We start from the raw sequence: 7,861 nt of genomic DNA on the forward strand, positions 1-7,861 counted from the left end.
ACAGAGGGTGGAAGCAAGGGCAGGTAGCCTGGGAGGAATACAGTGAAACTGTCCGAGCAGCCGGGGATCAGGTTAGGAAAGCCAAAGCACTGATAGAAATTAGTCTGGCCAGGGATGTCAAGGACAACAAGAAAAGCTTCTATAGGTATGTCAGTGATAAAAGGAGGATGAGGGAAAATGTGGGTCTGCTCCAGAATGAAACGGGTGACCTGGTTACCCAGGATATGGAGAAGGCTGAGGTACTCAATGACTTCTTTGCCTCAGTCTTCACTGGCAAATGCTTGAGCCACACTGCCCAGGTCACAGAAGGCAGGGACTGGGAGAATGCAGAACTGCCCACTCCAGCAGAGCAGGTTTGAGAATATCTAAGGAACCTGAAGGTGCACAAGTCCATGGGACCTGATGAGTCGCATCCGTGGGTCTTGAGGGAACTGGCAGGTGAAGTGGCCAGGCCGCTCTCCATCATATTTGAGAAGTCCTGGCAGTCTGGTGAAGTTCCCACCGACTGGAAGAGGGGAAACACAACCCCCGTTTTTAAGAAGAGTAAAAAGGAAGACCCAGGGAACGACAGGCCGGTCAGTCTCACCTCCGTGCCTGGCAAGATCATGGAGCAGACTCTCCTGGAGACTGTGCTCAGGCACATGGAAAATAAGGAGGTGATTGGTGACAGCCAAACACGGCTTCACTAAGGGCAAATCGTGCCTGACAAACTTGGTGGCCTTCTATGATGGGGTTACAGTGTCGGTGGATAAGGGAAGGGCAAGTGATGTCATCTACCTGGACTTGTGCAAGGCATTTGACACTGTCCCGCATGACATCCTTGTCTCTAAATTGGAGAGACATGGATTCAATGGATGGACCACTCAGTGGATAAGGAATTGGCTGGATGGTCGCAATCAAAGAGTTGTGATCAACAGCTCAATGTCCAAGTAGAGTACGGTGACGAGTGGTGCTCCTTGGGGGTTGGTACTGGAACTGGCACTGTTCAACATCTTTGTCAGTGACATGGACATGGCGATCGAGTGCACCCTCAGCAAGTTTGCCAATGACACCAAGCTGTGTGGTGTGGTTGACATGCTGGCGGGAAGGGATGCCATCCAGAGGGACCTTGACAGGCTGGAGAGGTGGGCCTGTGCAAACCGCATGAAGTTCAACAAGGCCAAGTGCAAGGTCCTGCATGTGGGTCGGCACAATCCCAAGTATAACTATAGGCTGGGTGAGGAATGGATTGAAAGCAGCCCTGAGGAGGAGAACTTGGGGGTATTGATTGATGAGAAGCTCAACATGAGCTGGCAGTGTGCGCTTGCAGCCCAGAAAGCCAACCGTGTCCTGGGCTGCATCAAAAGAGGTGTGACCAGCAGGTCGAGGGAGGTGATCCTGCCCCTCTACTCTGCTCCTGTGAGACCCCACCTGGAGTACTGCATCCAGCTCTGGGGGCCCCAGTACAGGAGAGACATGGAGCTGTTGGAGCAAGTCCAGAGGAGGGCCACGAAGGTGATCAGAGGGCTGGAGCACCCCTCCTATGAGGACAGGCTGAGAGAGTTGGGATTGTTCAGCCTGGAGAAGGGAAGGCTCTGGGGAGATCTAATTGCAGCTTACCAGTTTCTGAAGGGGGCCTACAGGAAAGATGGTGAGGGACTGTTTATGAGGGAGTGTAGTGACAGGACAAGGGGTAATGGGTTTAAGCTGAAGGAGGGTCGATTTAGATTAGATGTTAGAAGGAAATTCTTTACTGTTAAAGTGGTGAGGTGCTGCAACAGGTTGCCCAGAGAGGTTGTGGAGGCCCCCTCCCTGGAAGCGTTCAAGACCAGGTTGGATGAGGCTTTGGGCAATGTGGTCTAGTGGAGGGTGTCCCTGCCCGTGGCAGGGGAGTTGGAACTAGATGATCTTTAAGGTCCCTTCCAACCCAAACCATTCTATGAATCATTCCTGCACACAAAGTACCTTCATGACAAAAGCCTACTTCTGCATGGGTTTGTTTTACTGCTGAATGTCTTTTGGTATGGGGTGTGTGTGATTGAAAATCTTCCATCTTGAGAAGATCATGCAGGGTAGTGCCAGTGCAGAGAACAGTGAGAAGCTGCTGTTGCCATTACTTAATCATTTTCTAGAGATTATGCTTATTCTTTTAGCTTGGGTAGTCCTGATTGGAGTTGGCATGAGTCAGGACTCCACCTTCATCTCTGTCAATGGGTGGTTGGCTCCTTCCTTCTGGGCTGGTTTAAAAGAAAATATCTCTTCATCCCTGTGATTCCCAAAGCTCTAGATGCACTAGTCTGTTCTTTGCTATTCACAATGTGAAGGACTGAAGCTGTGATTTTTCACTACTTTGCGCTTACTTCTTTGAGGGCTGGCCCTGGTGACCTGACTAAGCTGCATCCTCCTGCTGCTCTTGAGTGAGTTTCCAGCTGCCATTTGAATCCAGTTTCTCAAAGCGCTCAAACTGGCTGTGTCTTTTGGGAGATGAACTGCGAACAAATCTGCTTGTGCCTGGTAAAGCTGTTTCGTTTTGCAGCCCAGTAACAGTTTTCAGTATGCTTTGTGTCCTACTGGTGTGGTGGTATGCTGTGGTTGCACCAGCATGGTTATTTACCAAAACAGGCTTTAAGATACCCGCCTGAGTAATCTGAGCATGCCTTTCTATTGCCTGGCTGTACCAGGTCCAAAATAAAAAAAAAAAACAAAACCAAACACATTTGGGGCTTTAACTGAGTAGTAAGGCAAGGTCCTGGGCCTAGGAGTGTGGTTAGGGCTTGAACTGCCCCGTTGCTGCTTGTTATAACTGAGAGTTTACCTAGTGAATGTGAAGGGATGCTTTGTGCAATATTTTTCCCAGTTCTAAGTACCAAGGTGAGCCTTCTAACACTTTCCAGGTGAATGCCTATGTCCCATGGCTTTACTCCCCACAACCCAGCCAAACATGATGGATGCAACCAGGCCTAACAAGGTGCTTGATGTGAAGCAGACCTCAGAATTGAGAGGAGCTTCCCACCCTGCGACTGCTCTTGTATACTGAATTCCACAAAGCTATGGAAACAGCGTTGATAACCTGCATCCTTGGGGCATGTGTCATCTCCCGTGGGGGGGATGTTGCCTTGGATGGCTTAGCCTTGCTCACCTGCATCTCCAAGGAGCTTACTCCCCAAAGGGAAGGTTGGAAATAGGAAAAGTGAGATGTGATGGCTCTCTGGTTTAAGGATTGTTTTTAATTTTTTTTTTTTCAAACTATGACAATAATGGTTATCTTTCATTTCTGAGATGTTGGTGGATGGCTTCATTGCTCTCAGGTTAGAGCTGCTAAGTATTTAAGCTTTGTCAGCACAATGGAATAGATGTGTAGCAAGTCTTGTTTTGCTACATTTCCCCATCCTTCATGTGTGCTGGCAGAATGCTCTATTGGTGTCTCCTGTGACTGAAAATCTAGAACATTTTTCATCCAGGTGTCTTTGGTAGGTAATTTACAGAAACAAGACTGATGCACACTGTATCTCTTACTGTTGAATCCCTGTGTAACACATCACTACAAAGCTTGGAAGGTGAGTGTTGAGCACTTCAGAGGATGCGGATAAAGGAGAAATTAGGATCTCTTATTAAAAATTATCATCATGTTTTAGGTACCTATACTTGCTTTTAACTGTTTTTATTGGAAAAGTCTTGAACCCTGAAAGGCCGCTTTTAGCGATAGGTATGGGAGAATAGAAAGGGATGCTGTACAGCTTAGATGTCTCTTACCCCTGCACTTTTTCTATCCCTTCATATAAAACACTTTACCTATTGAGATGCTTAGTGAGTTCTAGCTTGGTAACCTGTGAACTGCGCAAGGTGGGAGGACATGCTGGAAGGTTTGGTTTTTCCTAATGGCCCTTCCATGTGTAGTCAGTAGCAGTTGTACTTGCAGACAGCATATGGGGCAGGAATGGCTTTTTCTGATCTTGGACAGCCCATCTCATAGCACCTCCTGCACTGTTGGGTCAGTTCAGCATGTTTGAGCTGAAACCCCTTGAAGGTCTTAAGTCCATTTGGCTTCTGTAGGTGATATCTTGACAACACAGACTTGTAACTGGGTTACCCTCACATTTCCTATTGGAAGGTAGGTAGTTGACCTAGACAAGTTTCCTTTGCCTGCTCACTTACACTCTTTTAAGTGTTATTTAGCCAGCTATTTCTCTTGTTTTCTTCTTTTCAGTGTTCAGTTCTGAGTCAGAACAATAAGGTTTATGTGGGTGCTCAAACTATGCTTGTGTGTTTTCAAGTGCAAAAGCCATGCATCAGTACCCAGAAAAAGAAATGGGAATACAAAGTGCAGATTAAGGACAACCACTTCATGCATTTTAAGCTCTTAACCAGTTTAATATTAAACCCTGCTTTAACCCCTGCTATCTTTATGCCATATCTCTTTCAGAGGATGATGCTGTGCCCAGTGCTTGTTTACCTGCACGTTCTGTTTCAACGCAATGGTCTATCCAAGGTCTAGAGGGCCCCTGTTACCTAGCGGCAAGGCTACACGAAGGCCACACAACGTCAGCGAAAAGGGTGTCCTCTGTGTCTGGAAATGGGCAGAGTGACCAGAGGAACTGTGTGTTTGCGTTTGCCCTGGCCTGGGGTCAGCTCACCCTGCTCTCACTAAGGTGTGCTGATGTAAGCTGGAGTATGCTGGGACAGGTCCCACTTCTGCAAGTCGTGGGGCTGTGCCTAAAAGTGGTGCACTGGAAAACAGGCACATTCCCAGGAACAGCTGAGAGCTGTTGTATATTGGAAACAAACACGGTAACAGAGCCTCTCCTGGTCATGTACTACAGGGTGGTTTTTGTTTATGGTGAACGAGAGTTGAGAAAGTGTTGTAGCCAGACTGAGAGAGAAGCCCTGTAGAGCATCTTGGTATACATCAGCAGCCTGACTTCTTTAATTCCAGTGTTCCTGGAAGAGCAGTAGCAAAGCTCATTCCTTCCCCCTCATTCCTTGGGAGGCTACTAATATCCAAAATCGGTGAATCAAACTCAATAGCTTGCTTGCTTCTGCTTTGCCTCCCTGTCCTCCCACACACACTCTCTGGTGAGCCCAAACCAGCAGCGTCAAGGATTTGCACATCTCCCCCCGTCTGTATTTTCAGTATGAAAGAAATGATGTCTTTTGATTGTTTTCAACTGGGACCTGATAGAAAACTGAGAGGAGAGAGAATGGAGGAATCAATCTGACAATCGAAGGATGACCTGGTAGGTAAATATGAGCATTAAACAAGCAAGTTATTGCAACCTTCGCTTTGTTCAGAAAAACAAGTTTTCACAGATGGTGGGGCTGTGTATGGAAAACTAGTAGTTCCCAGCTACCGTACTGTGTGACAGGGAAAAGTGCTAATTGGCTTGGTGGTTCAGGCCAGTTTAAAATTAAGTCAGAAAAGATGCCATGTGTACGGCATTTGAAAGGGCACTATACCTAAGTGTAGAAACTGCAAGTTGGTCAGAAGTGGGACTGTTAGTTAAACATAACTCCCCAAAACTTTGGTATCTTGTTCTTGACAATCATGACTCCTTGTAGTGATAACTAGTTAGGTGTTAGACTGGAGCTATCCTTCTTGTGCCACGGCTTCTGTTGTTGCAGTCTTTACAAAGCTGCTAGCTATCACCCTGACTCACCTGAAGGAGTAATCCTACCTTGAAGCCAGCTGCGGAGGCAGAGATATTTTGTGATGAGTGTCTTATTTCACGGTAAATGAATTGGAAGTATTTTTGAATCTTGTCCTCGTGCATATTTGGCTGCTTCAGCCTTCATTTGCAAAGGTAAAAAGTGCTGCTGGACATGTGTTTCACGCTTGTTATTTGTGGTTGAAGAAAGCTTAAAGTGCCAATGGAACTTGATATCTTGTGGATGAACATAGCCACTCCCTTCTGCTTACTTTGATTTTCCTCCAGAAATTCAGCTGAAAGGTGGGCTTAGCTAAATTCAGGGAAACTCTTTTGCAAATTGCTTATGTACCTCATACAGGTATCTAAGCTTCTTTAAAGTATTTCTAGGAAAAATGCTGATTTGATTGACTGGTTTGTTTTGGACTACAGTAGGCTTCAGGACTGGTTGCTAACACAGTTCACAAACAACAGAAACTTAGGAAAACGGTTGTAGCAAATTGCTATGGAGATGATGAGTGACATTAGAAGTGCTGCAGGGCACCTCGGTGCAGTATCTGGTCCCTTCACCAATCCGTGATCTCTGCTTGGCCTATGCTGACACCTGACCAAGGGACTTATTTATTTGAGAGTCTTTAGGCTTGCTGTGGGTATGAGTGCCTTTCCTAGGCTGAGGCGCTCTGTAGAACAGAGGTGCTGCTGGCAGCAGGAAGCTCTTGTGTCCGCTCAGATGAAAGGCGATGCCCCTAAAGCACGCTAGAAAGGCATGGAAATGCAATTGGCACTGCCCTCGTGTTTGGAGTATTGCCAGAAAATGAGCTTGGTAAAACACAATGTTGGGGTTTTTTTCCCCCCATACAACAAATGTTCCTTAGTGAAGGCGGGCTTTGTTCAGTTGTGATTTTTGCCTGTTGGGCTGGATGAGGTGCTTCCTCCTCTTCCATTCCCCTGGAGGGGTATGAGCATGCTACCAAGTGAAAATATGCCTGAAAAACTTCATTTTCAGCTGACAATGTGGAATTTCCTTCTAAACAATTTAAGGACTGGCAGTCCTTGCAAAGAAGTCAAATACAGTGAGACTGCTGTTTGCCATGAATGTAGCTTGAAGTGCCCTGTGAACACATAGCTGCCAAAATCCCTTATGAGCCTGTATATTGGTAGGAGCATCTTTCTGACTGGATCCTCTTTGCTGCTATCAGCTGTTATGACTCTATCTCTTTCCAAGAGTAACAGCAGCTTTACCCACCCATGGTGCTAGACACTATCCCTGCGTGGTAACATCCAGTACAAGGCTTTACAGCAGCACTCAGAACTGCTCTAGCTAAGTCGGAGATTGTTGTGTGGTGTTATGTTTGGTTTGTTATGAAGGTTTGACTGAGAGAAGCAGCAGGCTCGCTACCCATTTGAGAGTGAGCATGGTAACTATGGAGCACCTCTGCTTTGATTTTGTCCGTTTCAGTATCTTAACACTTTCCAGCTTTCCCTTAGTGGCTGGAGCCAGGTGTCAAGGATTCCTTTGCACGCAGCTTCGGCATTTGATGGACTGGAAAGTATTGGCAAGCTGAACAGTTCGATCCAGAAATGCTTTTTCAGTGGGATTCTCTTTGTGAAGGGGAAGGTATGCTGCTTTTATTTTTCTTGCTGCCCAAGTGATTAGATCACTCACGTAATGTGGAGAAACTTGATTTCCACTCACCACTTTGTTTCACCAAACTAAACCCCCTATCTTCCATCTTTCGGGAGATGTGTGTCAGTCAAAAGCCTCTGATAGCTGCCAAGTCTGCACAGGATTCACTGCAAACTCACATGCTCGTCAGCAGGGTTGACTGATTTGTTTACTTATTTTTGTCAGGTAGAACACCTGAATGAAATATTTTAAAGCCTTTATATAGCAGAAAGAGCAGGCACAAGAAGTTGCATTGCCAGTAAGGAAGTCTGGACTGACTGACAGGATTCCACATCTTGGCAAAAAATGGGTAAACTGGGTCATTTACCCCAGCTAAGGTATGTTTGGGTGGAGAGCTGATGTTCCGTAAACTGTATCTCCACCATGTCTCAACTGTAATGCTCCAGTAATGCTTCACTGTGCCCTCACTCTGTTGTGCACAACGAAATCTAGGGACATTTTTGATGTTGTGTGTGGGGCACTAAAGAGTGCGTTAAATGTGAATAAAAACTGGGAGTAAAACTTAATTGAGCTAATGAGTGGGATATGATGGTTGTCTTCCCGTGCAGCATTT

Source organism: Grus americana, chromosome 2 (genome assembly GCF_028858705.1).
Source record: "Grus americana isolate bGruAme1 chromosome 2, bGruAme1.mat, whole genome shotgun sequence".
NCBI lineage: Eukaryota > Metazoa > Chordata > Aves > Gruiformes > Gruidae > Grus > Grus americana.